At 39.6% G+C, this 18,072-nt stretch overlaps 1 protein-coding gene across 10 annotated transcripts in view; it reads left to right on the top strand.

The window, feature by feature from the left end:
- Positions 1–537: 537 nt before the first annotated feature.
- Positions 538–18,072, top strand: part of LOC134202242 (bicaudal D-related protein homolog) — a 147,350-nt gene continuing 129,815 nt past the window's right edge. For 3 of the 10 annotated variants that reach the window (XM_062677288.1, XM_062677280.1, XM_062677285.1), the window contains exon 1: positions 538–674. The gene's annotated coding sequence lies outside the window, so the exon portion shown is untranslated. The other 7 variants (XM_062677279.1, XM_062677284.1, XM_062677281.1 and 4 more) reach the window with 7 other exon arrangements.

The raw sequence follows: 18,072 nt of genomic DNA, 5'->3' as shown, positions 1-18,072 counted from the left end.
GTGATTATTCAATCAATTAATATAATTATGTTATTCAATCAATTAATATAATTATGTGATTAATATAATCTGTTACAATTAAGGGAAACAATATTTCTTTTATGCTTCTACGGACAGTTGCTATCGGCTTGCAACGCTGCTCTTCAGTTACCGTCACTTGATGTTGATTTGATCACCATCAACTGTTACCTCCCCCGCATACCTTTCTACACTTGGCTCGGACTATTTCTCACTGCTGCCAATCAACAATACGCGGGCGAATGCTAAAACCGCGCGGAACTCGTTCGCTAGTTTGTTGTTTTATTGTAGGGCCTATTCCGCCAACACACAGTCCAGCGGCACCAGCACAAACGACTTCGCGGTTGTTCGCGGATTGGTTCGCAGTTGCTGCTGTTTTTAACCGTGCCGTGTGTCATGCCAGTAGTGGTAGTCGTGGAAACGACAACCGCCGACGACGGCCGAAACGGCGAGCCTTCGTATGTTGTCAATCCAGGTGTGCTTTTTACACCTTGTGGCCACGGTCTTCGGCAGCGCACATTTAGTGCGGTTTTGGTTGCTGTGGTGTACGGAGAGTGTGGTTAGGGATAGTTTTTTTTTCTCTATTCGGTGTCCGTTGTGTGAACGTTCGCGAGTTTAAGTTCTGCTATTCCGAACCGCGGGTTGTTTTTATTACTGTGAGTGTTTTTAGTGCATCGCGTGCTGGGTCTCCTAGCCTTTGAGGCGCGTGGCCTACCGCTTGTGGGGTTCTTTGTTGTCCTGTAACTGTTTCATACCTTGGTTGCTAAGAGTCGTGATATGGTGGTTTGTAAGATTCTAAGAATTTCTTGAAAATTATCCACGTGAGTGACCTTAGCACCCAAGGCTCATGTAGTCAAAATTGTTGTGTTGAAAAAACTCATCAACTCTCATCGCTTGGAGAAAATCGAACAGTGTGGCGCGTTATGGATTTTGTCGCTCTCATTTTTCGGTCTGCTCGTTCGCTGTGTCGCCGTGCGTGATCGATTTCACCTAGTTTCGAGCACGGAGTGATGACCTCGGTGCGCCTACTGCGGGCGAGGACCGCTTTTTGACCACAAACAGAAACGAATCAGTCGAAGAAAACTTGATGCAATATTTTATGACCGATTGAGTGGATTAAAAGGAAAATCCTATCGAGGGTGTATCAGCGGCGTACCTAGTGACTAAGCAACGCAAAAGAAGTGATGATTGTGGAAAAGGAAAACAAAAACAACACCACTAACAACTAGTGGGAAATCGATCGATGGAACGTAAATTGAATCCAAGGAAGAAAATTTGATCGATAGAGCCTGTAGGTCGTTTGCTCATAAACTTAGGTATGTGATTCAGAAGATTGAAAATTTGTAAGCTTGAAGAAAAAAAAACACATGGAATCGCATTTGCGTATTTTCCTATAGCTGTAGCTGAAGCTTTGTTGGATAAGTTTAAATTGAAAACTGTGAAGCAATAAATAAATGTGCTGCAGCTAGAAAGAGGAATGTGAGTGCTTGTGAAGCCCCGTGTACAATGTGTTTTCATCATCCATACCTCCACCTGCCGACATGGATTCGTGCTAATGTTATTTGTTTGTTATTTGTTACAAAGGAGCTCTGCTGCGCCAGCCGTACAAATATAACAAGACTGGCTAATTTAGGTTTTATTTTCATTATATGTTTATTGACGCTCCTCCCCACGCGGTCAAATGGATGGTGGCATGAAGCAGCGGAGCATTGCTGCCAATAATTATCAGTTCAAGCTAATGGAGCGTAGCACAAGTCGAACGTGATGCCACCGTGCGGGCAAAAATGATAACAATCAGTCAGCAGTTATGCAAACAGTGTCAATATAGGTGACTAGTTAATGACCGTTGCAAAATTGTAATTTCTAGAAGCTGGTGGTGGAGTTAGATTTGACCTAAAACATCGGACAAGATGCAAAAGGATGCGGTTTGTTGTGACTGAAGGATTGACATATTGGACTGTATGAAGCTGACTTCCGATTGACATGTCATGTTTTGCGTGTTGTGCTTGTATCGCAGTGTGAATCACATGCGTGCTGATAATTTAGATTGTTTATCATCCATTTTCAACACTGTAAATGATTCAAATACAATGAAATATATAATCGCAACGATTCCACTGAGAGGCGGAGAAATATCCAACTGAGCAATGATTTTGTGAGTATTTTTCTTAGTCTATCCTATCGAGACTGTAAATAATGCAGATAATACGGACTGGAGCGTGGAACGCATCTGTCTGAAAGAACTTCCAAATTGGAAGTGATTTTAACTTTACAGATTACGTCCTTAACAGTATGACACGAACTAACGTACTTGAGTCGATTCAATGCGAAACACTGAAAATTCTCTACTACTAGGTTAATTGAAATAAAATAATTAACTCGTCCTTTAGAGAAGTGGTGACATTCCACAAAAAAAAACTCAAAACGAATTGTCTTCTTCTTGGAGAGCTAAAATCAAAGCCAAGAATGCAGTACTTATTATTTTTGAAAGTATTTTTGAATTATTTTTTGATTTACTAAACTATGGTCAAACTTTCAACATATCTATATAAGATGATAACAACTGCAACTGCATTGAGTATTTGTTAAAAATAATAGTAGCGGAGGCCGATTTTCACACAAAATGGCTAGCTTCGACAAGCTGTAACTTTGTACCTCGATAACCGATTCGGCTAAAATTTTGGCAGTGATGTTTGTATGTTGAAATTTTCATATACCAAGTATCATTTTTTTCGAACCACTCGTTAAAAATTACATACTAGGTCAAATTGTTCAAATCAATGCAAACGAACTGACAATTCTCCAGATGGGTGAGCTGAGTTGATTCACGAGTTGAAAATATGATCTACATCACTATTAGGCATATATATCGATTTTATAAGTTTTCAAAAACCTCAATCAGGATGATTTGTTGTTAGGGTTGGACTCTTCACTACAAGAGTACGAGGAATCGTCTGCTTTCCTGAATTTCACTGATTTTCTCTATGTGCATTGTTTTTTGTGTAAATTTCAACAACTTTTACTATCTGTATAACCTGAGAGCCTAATCTTTAGTATGTAAATTTCCTTTGTGAGCGACACATTTTTTTTTCAACACTGTATTGAAACACAAACATCAATTCAATCCGTGCACTCAACGCGATTTGCTACTTCACTAGCCAAGCGATAGCACGATCAATCGCGCACCAATCAAATTGACTGCGGCTTTTGGCCAAATGACTTTTTCGGTTAAATGGTTTCTTCAGCCAAACGTTTCGGCCAAACGTTCAAGTCGGCTTGATGAAACTTGGCCTGACGTGTTATTCGACCAAATGGTTTCCGACAAAGTGACTTTCGGTCAAACGAGACTTCCTCCTTATGTATATCGTTAAAAAAAATGATTAGGATTGATGTGGCTTGAATGTATCCAGATAAATATATTCCCAGCTAGTGCTGATTCCAAGTGCCCAAAACTTTCAAAATTAGTTCAGAGGCAAACATATTCACATTCATGATTGTTTTTTTCTCGATCTTAAAGTCGAAAATAAGTCTTAGAAAACGAACCTCAGGCCCCTTCCTTCGAATTCTGGATTTCCCCGGCTCACGATAAGTTAGAAGGAACTCTGATATACTTATGTCCCCAGCTAGAGCCTCGGAACTGGCTTCAGTGCGCCCAACACTAACCATCGTGCTTCCAAATTCGTTCAGAGGCATCATCGTAAACAAGTTTTCTCCATGATATGGTTATGAAAAGATGATGTTGGTATGAAAAATAATCAAAAATGTCCTAAATAACCACCCGACTGAACCCACTATGATTCCGTTTGAATCTGAAACCGTTCAACCGAAATATTCAATCATGACCATCCTCTAAAACTATGATAATTTCTAGCTTATTTCTGAAAACTTTAAACAAATGTGTTGAAAATTGAATGAGTTAGAGCAAAAACATTGTAAAAATTTGGTTGCGCAAAAGAGGTTGGGGTTGCAAAGGTTAATAGTGTTGTCCTGTTCCTGCAATGTAGTTCTGCTCTCTTTGTCAACCATGTTGACCATGTTGACAAAACGACTTCGGCTCAATTAAGCAAACGCAGGTGAAGTTATCTCTATATATAAAAATGAAATGGTCTGTGTTCGTATCCGCATAACTCGAAAACGGCTGAATGGATTTCCTTCATTCCTTCAGCAAATATGTTCGTTATCGTTTCCGACGGGTTTATATGATATTTCCTCATAGGAAAATCACGAGTAAGGTTGAGTTAATTAGGAAAACCTAAAACTAAGAATCGTATGGAAATTTCGCATAAGCAGTACACAACGCGCAATTTCGTCTACTATGCAGTACAACGTCTGCTGGGTCGACTAGTTAGAAATATAATGAAAATGAAAAATGAAAAGCTTTGCACTAATCTCTGATAAAATGGCGTCACCAATGGATAGCATTTAGGAAACTCCAGGGCTGTTACAAACAGACCAAATTCCAATCCGCGGAATTCGCGATTAACAAAATGAAATCCGCGACTTCGAAAACAAAACCGCGACAAACAAAAATATAATGGATTTATCATTTGGAAATACAATTCAATACAAAATCGCAATTATGTTGCTTTTAATCTATCGATACTTTGATCAATAGAAAAAAAAACGAAATAATGTATGCCCTATAATATTTAAATGGTAAACCAGATATAATTTCATGGTCAAGTCAATTTTCAAGCTTTATCGCTTTTTCAATATTGTGTTGATGTCAAAGTTCACAGATTTATATTTTACTGAAAATAAAGTTCATGACGATTCACATCAAGATACATTATTTTATTAAATGATTCAACTCGTGAATAGGATTATACGATTAAGCAGAACTGACTTTCAAAATTTTCCAAAATACTGGCTATTTCACAGTCAGTGGAAGGGTTTAAGGGTAAAGGGCATCAATTTGAATCTAGTATGACAAGAACAGTTGGCGACTACAAGCTAATGGTATAACCAAAGTGGGAAGTCGCCAGCTTGGATTCTATACACTCGAACTGACATCGATACCTACATGGTTGGCTACTGCTTCGATACACCTATTGTAGAGCTCCATAGTCGTCGGTCTTGGGCAATGTTCCTCCAGTTTCCCCGAAAGTTTAGGGTCCCAAGGTCCGATTCCACTGCGTGCAGCCAGCGTGTGTGTGGCCTTCCATGAAATCCCCGGGCTGTATCCGGTTCTCTGTTGAATATTGATTTCGCTCTTCTTTCTTACGACATTCTCACTAAGTGGCCAGCCAACTGAAGTCTGTCATATTTTATATGATTCACAATATTTTCTTTGTATACTTGATACAGCTCACGATTCATGCCATGTCACAAGCGTTCTAAGGTATAAAAAATCTTCAACAAATTCAAAACATCAAGCACTACCTCTTCATCTCCATCAAGCACTACCTCTGCACTAACACCATTAGGTCTTCCTGTTTCTCTACCTGCCACCATGTACTTTGTCTTGGTAGAGTTAATGGTAAAGCCAGTAGTGGGACAAAAGCCACTACTGCTCTGCGATCGATTCCAATGAGGTCGATATCGGACTGACATTAAAGAGTAATAACTTTAAATATGTTAACTATTTAGAATTCAGAGGACCAAGCACCTCAGGAACTCAATTTTTCTAAACTTATTCCCCAGAGTGGTCCAGAAATCCTACCCACCAAAGCTAAAAGAACTCTCTGATAAATAGATACTAAGGCGAGTATAAATGACTTGACCACCCATATGTCGCCAGTAGTAGATTGTTGCATTTGCAACCAACTGTGATTTCCCATGAAGTTTCAATCTATGTAATTTGCTCACGCACGCATGAGCAACGAAGAAACGAGAAATTTTGGATCTTGAAAAGGCAAACATATTTTTAACCAAAAAATATCTAATCATCCAACAATGGTAATTAAGCTATGACAGTACAAAGGACTAGATAGCAAATATGTAATTCGAATAAGCAGTCTGGAGTACTGGGAATCTCTATGGAGCCTCTCTGTCGCTCAACCGAGTGAACATAGTTGATAAAAACCAGCATGATTAGTTCAGTTCTGGCTGTCCCAGGTGCGAATGTCAATACGTTTGATCCGGACAATAACACCCTTGGAGAGCCTCCATGGGGAATCTGTCAAAACGTACGCAAACGTATCCATTCTGGATCTTGACTTCTAAACACAGTTCGGCGTCCCAGAAATTCAGAATTACAATATAATCTATTTGTCGGGTCAACAGACGGTCTATCAAATATCGTGAGGACATTGACCCCGAATAACTCAAATATTATTAGGATATAATGTGTTTGGATCAGAAAGTATTGCTTACTCCTCATACACTCATATAAAAAACACTAACATTTGAATTCATCCAATCAATTTCCGAAAATTCTCTTCAATTTTCAAGAGAGTGTAAACATAAATCCACGATTTCCGCGACAACATTTGAAGCAGCCGCGAAAAACGCGACTGTTGTAACAGGATTGTAACTCATTTTGCACTCACCGCATTAAAACAAAAGCGCTACTGCTTACAACATAAATTACGCCTATGTCGCAAATCATTCCCGATATATGTTAACATACGAATACGAGAGGTTTTGACTAGAAGTACTAAATAGAATAAGAGATCAGCGAAGACGCCATCTTGTTTCCAATCGAACTGTCAAAAGCGGTTCCAATTCGTTCCAATTTCGCATCCATAAGAAGCAAGCAAAAAGTTCAAGTGCTGCCAGTATTATTATCAGGATTTGATGCATATTAATACGTTGCCATTTCGACAGTTTTTCACGCCGCCGCACAATGGCGGAAAGCCGGACAAACCTCATTTTTTTGTGATTTTCGTGAAGCCCCTATTTTTTTTATTTGACATATATATTGAATGAGCTGAATGAGTTCCGAATTGTTTTGATTGTAGCTTGTAAATTAAATTAAGGACGCTGTCCTTGTTCTAGACCCTAGGACCTGGGCTTGCGGAAGCCCTTGGATAACATAAAGTATGTCGGATAACCATTATAACCTCAAAATGAATTCAACGTTTCAAAATTTCTCTGTGGTGAAGTTTTGAACGTAATTTCAGGTTTTGTCCGGGATTTGTATGAGGGTCCGCCACTGTTCGTTGGTCTCTGATTATAGTGTTGCAAGTTTTGTCCAGAATTGGTCTACAGCTGGGTGCTGCGGAACGCCGCCTACAAGGTACTCACCCAAATTTTATGCCGTCGACTAGCACCAATTACAAGGGAGTTCATGGGGCAGTACCAGGCGGGTTTTATGGGCGAACGCTCCACCACAAACCAGGTGTTTCCCATTCGCCAGGTACTGCAGAAATGCCGCGAATACAACGTGTCCACACATCATCTATTCATCGACTTCAAAGCCGCGTATGATACAATCGATCGGGACCAGCTATGGCAGCTAATGCACGAACACGGATTTCCGTATAAACTGACACGGTTGATCAAAGCGACGATGGATCGGGTGATGGACGTAGTTCGAGTTTCAGGGGCATTCTCGAGTCCCTTCGAAACCCGCAGAGGGTTACGGCAAGGTGATGGTCTTTCGTGTCTGCTATTCAACATCGCTTCGGAAGGGGTAATACGAAGAGCAGGGATTAACACGAGTGGTACAATTAGCAATAACTCCATACACCTATTTGGCTTCGCCGACGACATAGACATTATGGCACGTAACTTTGAGAATATGGAGGATGCCTACATCAGACTGAAGAGGGAAGCCAAGCGGATCGGACTAGTCATCAACACGTCGAAGACGAAGTACATGATAGGAAGAGGTTCAAGAGAGACAATGTGAGCCACCCACAGCGAGTTTGCATTGGTGGTGACGAAATCGAGGTGGTAGAAGAATTTGTGTACTTGGGCTCACTGGTGACTGCCGAAAATGATACCAGCAGAGAATTTCGGAGACGCATAGTGGCTGGAAATCTTACATACTTTGGACTCCGCAAGACGATCAAACTGACTATCTACAAAACGCTCATTAGACCGGTAGTCCTCTACGGACACGAGACCTGGACAATGCTCGTGGAGGACCAACGCGCACTTGGAGTTTTCGAAAGAAAAGTACTGCGTACCATCTATGGTGGGGTGCAGATGGCGGACGGTACGTGGAGGAGGCGAATGAACCACGAGTTGCATCAGCTGTTGGGAGAACCATCCATCGTTCACACCGCGAAAATCATACAGCGGTGAAAATGGTTCTCGACAACGATGCGACGGGCACAAGAAGGCGAGGTGCGCAGCGGGCAAGGTGGATCGATCAGGTGGAAGATGACTTGCAGACCCTCCGTAGACTGAGTGGTTGGCGACGTGTAGCCATGGACCGAGCCGAATGGAGAAAATTCTTATATACCGCACAGGCCACTTCGGCCGTAGTCTGAATAAATGAAATGGGTGCTTACGCTCCCACGCTTTTTTACTCCACGCAGAAAAAACTACGGTAAAAACAAACATATTCTAGGTAAGTCCAAGCATAAGTTCAATTTCTATTGGCATCAATTTTTTTTTCAAATGTGCGTTTCAAGTTGTTTCAATAAGCTTAATTTTTGAAGCAAACAGGGATATTATCGTTTTGGTTCGACTACTTATAATATTTTCTTATCAATCCTACCAATTTTCATATTCTGGTAGCATTTGACTACCAGACTTCACAATTGCAAACGTTCATATTCTTGGGAGCCGCACACTAATAACGTAAGCAATTACAGCCCCTTAAAGCCCCTCCCCCAGTAAGATTTTTCCCACACAAATCATTTTTTATTTATATGGAGCGTAAGAAAATGACAGACTCCCCCTCCCCCCATAAGTGCTTACGTAATTAGTGTACGACCCCTTACCATTGTGTACCTGAAAAACATCCTCATCATTAATTTAACGCAAAAAAACATACGCTTTTTCTCCTTTGCTGATTTCCGATTGGACCCGATTCGAACTCGAGTTTTGCTTTTGCAAGAACGAGCGAGGGGCTGCCCACTAGTGCACGCATAAAACAAACAAGCATTTAATTGGGTTTTAGACATAAATATGTTTGATTCAAACATATTACCATATTTCAAAAAACTTGTATATTTTTCAAGCAAATGGATGAAATTTGTACCGTTTTGACTCAAATTCCGAACATGACTCATATTCGCATTTGAACAGTAATTAGAGCCATATTCGCGTAGTTTTTTTTTTCTAGGATCTTGAATTCTTTTGCAACCTTGGTCCTCCGTATGAAAAACCCAGGAAATTCTTAGTTTTATGGAGCTAAAATGTCAGTGTTCGGGATATGAGTCATGTTCGGGATTTGAGTCAAAACGATATCCGGAAATGAAAATCAATCCCATGAGTAAAATTATTTTATAGTTACTCAGTTGTCTAACGTTTCCCGATCTTCGAATTTGTCTTTCTATGTTGCATGAGAGCGCACAAATGCGTAAGACTCTACATGACTTTACTATGGTTTGCATACATTCTCGCTTCAATCGGCTGTTGGATTTCGTGAAGCTCTTAGCAAGTGCTTTTTAATTGCATCTTTACCATTGACACCGACCCTTTCACCACTAGCGGTGTACAGGACCCATAAGTAAGTAAGTAAGTCACCGGGTTGTGCCAAATTGATTTTCCGAAGGTCAGAACATTCGAAGAAGCGGCAAATTCGGAAAATTTGCTGAAATAAGGAGTAATTTCAACGGAAGAGTCACTCATCCACCACCAAGTGGCCCTCCGAAGAAGTGACCAATTATAAAAGTTCATCTTAGAAGCCATTGTTCTTTGGGGCCCTCCTTGGCCGTGCGGTAAGATGCGCGGCTAAAAAGCAAGACCATGCTGAGGGTGGCTGGGTTCGATTCCCGGTGCCGGTCTAGGCAATTTTTGGTTTGGCTCGACTCGACTGGGCATAAAAGTATCATTATGTTAGCCTCATGATATACGAATGCAGAAATGGTAACTTGGCTCAGAAACCTCGTAGTTAATAACTATGGAAGGGCTTAATGAACACTAAGCTGCGAGGTGGCAATGTCTCAGTGGGGGATGTAATAACAATGAAAAAGAAGAAATTGTTTGTGAGCCAAAGCAGTTTAGTAATAACTCGTTAACCATGAGCAGATAGTTTTGGGTCTTCCTAATGTTCGTGAACATCTAGAAAAATGGTTAATTCTAAAATAAAAGCTCAGATTTTATCTACTTTCTGTGGGATTCTAATCTCTGTAAGTCTTGGCTCAATAGATTAAATCTCGTGTAAACTAATTAAAAGCATTTTATCTGTCTTGTCCAAAGACAACATCCTGGGAGTGCCCCATAGAATGAGAAAACTTTTTTTTTCAAGCTCGGTCTTATGAGCACTGTTATCGTTTTACTGAAGTTAAGAGCCCAACCCATTTGAGATAAATCATTTTGAAGTGGACATTCTAGAGATTTTTATCTTTTATACACGCTTTTGATCACATAACACACTATGGAGCAAGTTATTTTATCTTAAAACGCCAAAAGCTGGGAGTACAGTATTTTGTGATCCCAATAGAAACCCCCCATGGAAAATAAAATGTTTTCCAAAGAAGATAAGGAAATTGACAATAAATACCTGAATAAAGATGGAAGAAACAACTAAATGTAAATTTTGCATCAGATTTTTCAATAACTGAGACCATAATAGCACTTGTTAATAGTACACATTGAAATTTAAAAAAAGATAACAAAATCTAAAATTTACTATTAGAAAAATTTGCTTTTTAATACCTTGTGTCTGGATTGTTTTTCTAAATAAACTTATTATCCATTTTTAGAAAAACATGCTACATATTATCTTTTGCTGGAATAGATTTTTTTATGTAAAATTAGGGACATTTTAAATTTTTATTTGGATTTTTGACATTAAATAAAATTTACTTAAGGATTAATTGTTTATGATTTTTTTAACATTCTTTATGGGGAATAAATTTTTCTGCCATATTGTTTCCCTCATTCAGTCATAAACCATCGAAGAATGCTTCTTCCGCCTACAGCTACTTATTAAAGATGGTCTTTCTTTAGTCTCTTTACTCTCCCACCGTTTATTCGCGCAATGGCCAAGATAAGGTCACTGCTTTAATGACTAAACGATAGAGTGTATGGAAATTATAATTTCCTCCCAAGTGCCTATTTTGTTTCTTTTACTTGGTCATGCTCGAATGCCAACGATAGGCTCTCATAACGGAACACTTCATCGGAGGAACACAACGTTTGTCTATACTAAATGATCTAATCGTTTACCATCTCGTACTCGGATGTTCTTTGTTTCGGGTGCCAATGCCATTCATTAGTAGTAATATGAAATTACTGCATTTGGGCTAACAGGTACGAGGTATACATTGAACGACCGGTGATGAATCATCACCTTTTGAACGATGTCCATCGTATGGCTGTTCACCACGCTGTTAGGATGCTGATCTTCCGCGATTCATGACCACCGCCTTCTTCCGCAAAAGTTTACCTCCTTGTCGTCGTCACGAATAAAACCATATAGAGAAGCATCAATTTGTTCGTCGTAAATTTCACAATCTCAATGTCGTTGAGGGTGTGTACGAACATTTCGAAAGATATTGATCGCAAATTTAATGAAGTATAATAAAATCCCCAACTTCCATATGTAAGTAAACAAACACAAATGCAAATTCGAAATAAATGATCATAGCCTTGAGATCGCGTGATGACTAAGTTTCACTAACCTGTTCGCTATTTTTAAAACTTATTTAACGTTATTTAAACCGAATTATTTAAAATTACAACTCACCCTAGCGGAAGAGTATTAAATGTCTGCGATTGCGATTGTAATCGAAAGCGCTTCGATACGTGATTTTTCGGTTTTCTCTGCATTATCGCAATTAAATCGAATCATCTTCATCACAATCGAGTCCAAAAAGAAACACACGTGAACCATATGCGTCTTATGCAATTTATGTATTCAGTGCAGTACAATGCAACGCGTACGCTACAAATCGGGCAATACCCACTGTAACGGTTTCCTGCAGCGCCGTCCATTTGACTGTGACGCGTGTTTGTGTGGCTCGACTCGGCACTGCGATGTACTTCCTCGATGTTAGATCATAAATGCGCGCACTCCGATGCACGCCGTGTGACGTCGGTGCTGCTGGTCAGCTTTCTCGAACTCAGATCGCCAATCCACCCAAACGTGTCCCACCAGCAGATGAGTTGTTCAATCAAGAGACTCTTTCAAGTATGGAGTAGCATAGGTCGTGCAAGCATGTTCTTTGTTCGTTGGAGGTCTCGGGCTTGGGGTTGTCGTCACCGTCATTCGGCCGTGTGGTGAGTCACTCTGCTGGTCTCGCGTGTTCTTGAGATTCGCGAGATCATGACACAAGCACGAAGACCCTGCAAATACAAACTGAGCGCAGAAACAGGATTCCTGTCGATTCGCCACGCTGTTGCAAAGTATGCTCGATCTTCAGTCTTTACGGTCCAACAAGCAGCTGGGCTGAATAAGCGTATGTAAATAGAAGCGTGTAATAGTTTTTTTTTCGAGGAGACACACCGAGGTTGATGACATGCTCTCAAGTTCAGACTCCGAGGCTATAGATCGAAAATGGTAGTAAAAATGATCGTTCCACTTCGGTTGAAATAATTTCCGCAATCTAATTTGTGCGATGTGCTTCTGTTGGGCGTTCCCTGAGCAGAACGAAGAGTGGCAGAACAATATTATGACCAGTAGTTTTGTATGACTAATATTGAACTATTCAAGTTGTGTATTTTTTAAAATTAATTTAAGTTCATGCATATCTCTTGCATTGTGCGTGTTTTATAGCACTTTCGGTGGGGAAACACGTCCCATGGATAACAAGTCTGATGGCTGATAGAAATTGTTTTTAATTCAAAGTACAACATATCGATAAGATGCGATATTTATTTTGGAGCGTTATTAGTGAAATGACTACGAAAAAGCCACTAAATCATCTTTTAATAACGTGCTTATTTTACAAGGGGCACCCCCATTGCTTAATAATCAACGTCTAAACTAATATTCAAAGTGTTCAATAATTTCGCTTCTCCCACAGAAAATCCTATCTGAGCTAAAGTATAAGGACCTTTTTGCTAGACAACAACCAACTAATCATTTCTAGTAATAAAGATTTTCTCCGATATTTATGCACAACTTGTAAGGTCAGCTTGCCTTCTCTACAAATGCGATCATTAAATAATTTTAGTTCATTGAAAAGTAGCAAAATGTAGACACAGCTATCCAACTCAACGTTAACCAATTTCAATTGCCGAAGCATTACGTCGAAAACCTACATCGATGTTAATTCAATCTTATTCAGTTGCGCTGGTAGCCCGGCAATAGTGGTGGGCAAGCTTCGGAATTTTCAGTCATATAAATAAAAACCAAGGATTGATCCGAAACCTGGTGGGTCGCGGTCAGTCAACCACAAACATGCTTTTCCCGGATGATTTTGTTTTAATTTCGAAAATTTTCAGACTCAAAAGTAATTAATTGGTTATCTTCTGTTGCAGAAAACTAAATTCTGTAAAGTTTTTCTGTCGCCGCAAACATAGAGCTTAGATGAGCATTGAGTGCTTTGCAATGAACGCCTTGGGGCCCTCCTTAGCCGTGCGGTAAGACGCGCGGCTACAAAGCAAGACCATGCTGAGGGTGGCTGGGTTCGATTCCCGGTGCCAGTCTAGGCAAATTTTCGGATTGGAAATTGTCTAGACTTCCCTGGGCATAAAAGTATCATCGTGCTAGCCTCATAATATACGAATGCAAAAATGGTAACCTGGATTAGAAACCTCGCAGTTAATAACTGTGGAAGTGCTTAATGAACACTAAGCTGCGAGGCGGCTCTGTCCCAGTCTGGGGATGTAATGCCAAGAAGAAGAAGAAGAAGAAGCCTTGGGCAAGGGACGTTTAGCCGAAACTCACTTGGTCGAATGACACGTTAGGCTGAAAGTCGTCTAGTCGAGTTCTATTGGGTCGGTAGAAAAGGTCATTTGGCCGAACAGGTCATATGGCAGGAAAAGTTGTATGGCCCAATAAGTCATTTGACTAAAAATGCAGTTTTACGAAAATAGTATTTTTTAGATAGAGTCATTTAGCTGAAAATGTCTTTCGGCTATACCGATCATACGACCTTTGTCGTTTGGTCAAACTATAGAAAATGTCTTCTGGTCGAACAGATCATACGAGGGTCTGTTCACAAATTACGTAACGCGAAAATCTGAGTTTTTGACCCCCTTCCTCCCCCATATAACGCGTAACTGAGAAAATTTGGATGCCATTTCTTTCTTTCTCTGAAGCATGTGGGTTTTGATATTTATTGTACACTGTTATATGGAACGGCACATAATTGGAACCAAGGATATCAAAAATGCAGCTAATGAAAATAGAATTTGCGATCATATGGCCATTCAAATTTTAGTTAAGCGGGACTGATCTGTCGATTAATAAAACTAGAGACAAATTATTTTTAATTTGAACTGTTTAATGTGGTTGAAAAGGTTGAGCTAAAATGAAATTACTTAGCATGAAAATTCTCTGTATTGCCTTTATTAACTTTGGCTTGGGTTGGGAGTTCTAATCATGAAATACAATACCAATATCCGTGATCGTGAATATTTGTCGTGAGACAAAAATGCTTCGAAATTTAGCAAAAATTATTCGAACAAAACTCACTGTCTTTTAGGACTCAAAAAAAGGTTACTCTGAGATAAAAAGTAAAAACAAACCCCGACCATAAATGTCGTTTGGTCAAACTATAGTGAATGTGAAACTTCCCGCTTCTCATTCTTCATTATTTCACTTCTAACTTTTCACTCTTGATTTCTTACTTCTCACTGTAAAAAGTGAGAAGTGAGAAATTACAGAAGATAGGAGACAGGAGGATAATAGGAGTGAGAAACTTTTCGAGACTCGTCAAACTGTGAAATGATTAATGATAATTGAGGTGGTCAAACGCAAAGGGATGTAAGTGACAAAAACTTAGTTTTAAGAAAAAAGGGTTTACAATACTGCCGTAATTTGGAAAAGTGACGTAACAACCATTTTTCAACATGCATGTTTTCCATTTTTCTGTTAATGAACTCGATGAGTAGTACTCGATAACACCATTTTTGGAAAATGGCGTATACGTCACTTTTCAGATTACGGCAGAATACTCTCAAACTCAGATGTGAATAAGCACATAATGTGGAAGATTTTGAAATGAAAAATGTGTTGGAGGTAATCACTTTCCTTCGATGGGACTTGAACCCACGAGGGTGTTATTTTTTTCAATTTTTTTTTCGTTCCATACAAAACATCTGAATTTTCAAAAAAAAATCATAATCTTCTGTGATTTTTTTTTTCAAGTAACGTACAAACTTAATGAACATACTGCCGCAAAGCTCCAATACAAAAGCATTTTCGGATAAAGTCAACTCAAATTTGACCAAAATGTTACTTACACCCCTGCGCTTCTAGCCCCCTCAATTGGGAAGTGAGAAGTAAGAAATGTAAAGTGTGAAATGAGAGGTGCGAAGTAAGAGATTGGACGTGAAACGTCTCATTTCTCAGTTCTCACTTCTCATTTCTAAATTTTCACTTCTCACACCTCACTTCTCATTTAACATTTCTCTCTGTGAAAAGTCTAATGAGTCTCTTTTCTAACTTATCATTTCTTATTGCTCATTTCTCATCTCTCACTTTTTAAAATAAAAAGGCAGAAAAAGAAGTGAGAAGCGGAACAGTGAGGTATGAGATGTTAAAAAAAATGAGTGATAAGTGATAAGTGAGACGTTTCATTTCTCATTTCTCACTTTCCACTACTCATTTCTCACTCTTCATTTCTCACTACTCATCTCTCATTCTTCACTGTAAAAAGTAAGAGATAAAGTGAGAAATGTCAGAAGATAAATGAGGAATGAGAAAAAAAAACTCGTCAGGCTTTTTGCAGTGTGGAATGGTTAATGATAATTGAGAAAAGTGAGAAATAAGAAATGGAAAGTGTGAAGTGAGATGAGCGAAGTGATAAATGAGTTGTGAGGAATAGAACGTCTCATTTCTTACTTATCATTCTACATTTCTCATTTTTCATTTCTCACAGCTCACTCCTCATTTCTCACTTTATCTCTGTAAAAAGTCAAATGATACTCTTTTCTCACACCTCAATTTTTATCTCTCATTTTTACTTCTTACTTTTATAAAAAAAAAAAAGAGAGCGGTGTTAAACTTATTCTGTAGATTTGAAAAACACTTAAATAAAGTTGAAAAAAAAATGAAAAATTAAAAGAGAGAAATAAGAAATGAGGAATGCCAAGTGGATTCTGGATTCTCAATTCTCAATTTTCATGACATGTTCAGCCATATGACCAGGTCGGCTATATGAAATTTTCAGCCGTATGGTCCGTTAGACTAAATATTCTGCTAAACGTTCGTTTTCGGTCAAATGACCTATTTGGCCCGTGCGGCCAAATGACTTTCGGCCTGATGGTTTGTTTGACCAAATGTATATTCTGCCAACCATTTGGGGTTGCTTTTGACGTGATTCGTTTTTGACTATTTCCGGCTTTTGGATTCATTAAAACATTGAGTTGACCCCTTGAAAAAATCTACAAAAAAAAACAAAGAAAAATTAGGCGGTGTTTAAACACCCGAAACCCATTCGGCTGAAAGCCATTTGGCCGAATGCCATTAGGCCAAAAGTTGTTTGGCCGAATATACCATTTGGCCGAACAGACCATTAGGCCGAATGGGTCATTTGGCCGATAGGGTCGTTTGGCCGAAAGGGTCATTAGGCTGAAAGTCATTTGGCCGAATGGGTCATTTGGCCGAAAGGATAGTTTAGCCGAAAGGGTCATTTGGCCGAAAGGGTCGGTTGGCCGAAAGAGTAATTTGGTCGAAAGTGACATTCAGCCGAAAGAGTCATTCAGCCGAAAGAGTCATTCAGCCGAAAGGATCGTTTTGCCGAAAGGGTTATTTGGCCGAAAGGGTCATTTGGCCAAATAGGACATTTGGCCGAAAGGGTCATTAGGCCGAATAGTTCAAAATGAGAAATTAGGAGAGAGAGAAAGAGACGTCTCACTTCTCACTCTTCATTTTTCTCTTCTCACTGTAAAAAAGTAAGAAGCGTGAAATGAGTAGTGAGACGTCTCACTACCCACTTCGCACTACTCATTTTTCACATTGAGAAGTATAAAATGAGGAGTGAGAAGTGAGACGTTTCACTTCTCACTCTTCATTTCTCACTTCTCGCTGTAAACAGTGACGTCTCACTTCTCAGTGTAAAAATAAGGAGCTCGAAGTGAGTAGTGAGTCGTCTCACTACTCACTTGGCATTTCTCACTTTTCACATCGAGAAGTGACAAATAATAAGCGAGAAGTGAGACGTCTCACTTCTCACTCTCTTTATTATTCTCTACTTACTGTGAAAAACAGCAACAGTATGAAGCGAGAAGTGAGAAATAAGGAGTGAGAAGAGAAGTCTCTCTTCTCACTCACCATTTCTCACTTCTTACTATGAAAAATGAGTAGTGTGAGGGAGGTAGTGGGACATCACTCTACTCATTTCGTGCTTCTCACGTTTTACAGTGAGAAGAGAAAATGAAGAGTGACAAGTGAGACGTCTCTCTTCTCATTCCTAATTTCTCAGTTTTCAAATGAACTATTCGGCTGAATGACCTATTCGGCCAAATGTCCTATTCGACCAAATGACTCTTTCGGCCAAACGGCCCTTTCGGCCAACTGACCCTTTCGGCTAAATGACCCTTAAGGCCCAATGACCCTTTCGGCTAAATGACCCTTTCGGCCAAATTACCCATTCGGCCAAACGACTCTTTCGGCCAAACGACCCTTTCGGCCAAACGACCTTTTCGGCCAAACGACCCTTTCGGCCAAATGACCCATTCGGCCAAACGACCCTTTCGGCCAAACGACTCTTTCGACCAAACGACCCTTTCGGCCAAATGACCCTTCCCTTTAAAAAGCTTTAAGGATTGAGGTTTGAAAATTGATGAAATCGCGTAAAAAGCAACCAAATAACTAAATGGTCCTTCCGCATACGGGTTGCTTTCTGGATCTTGAAGACTGCTGAAGTTAACTCGAGT

The sequence above is a fragment of the Armigeres subalbatus genome, unplaced genomic scaffold (genome assembly GCF_024139115.2).
Source record: "Armigeres subalbatus isolate Guangzhou_Male unplaced genomic scaffold, GZ_Asu_2 Contig111, whole genome shotgun sequence".
In the NCBI taxonomy this organism is placed as follows: Eukaryota; Metazoa; Arthropoda; class Insecta; order Diptera; family Culicidae; genus Armigeres; species Armigeres subalbatus.
This window is presented reverse-complemented; position numbering and strand designations above follow the sequence as displayed.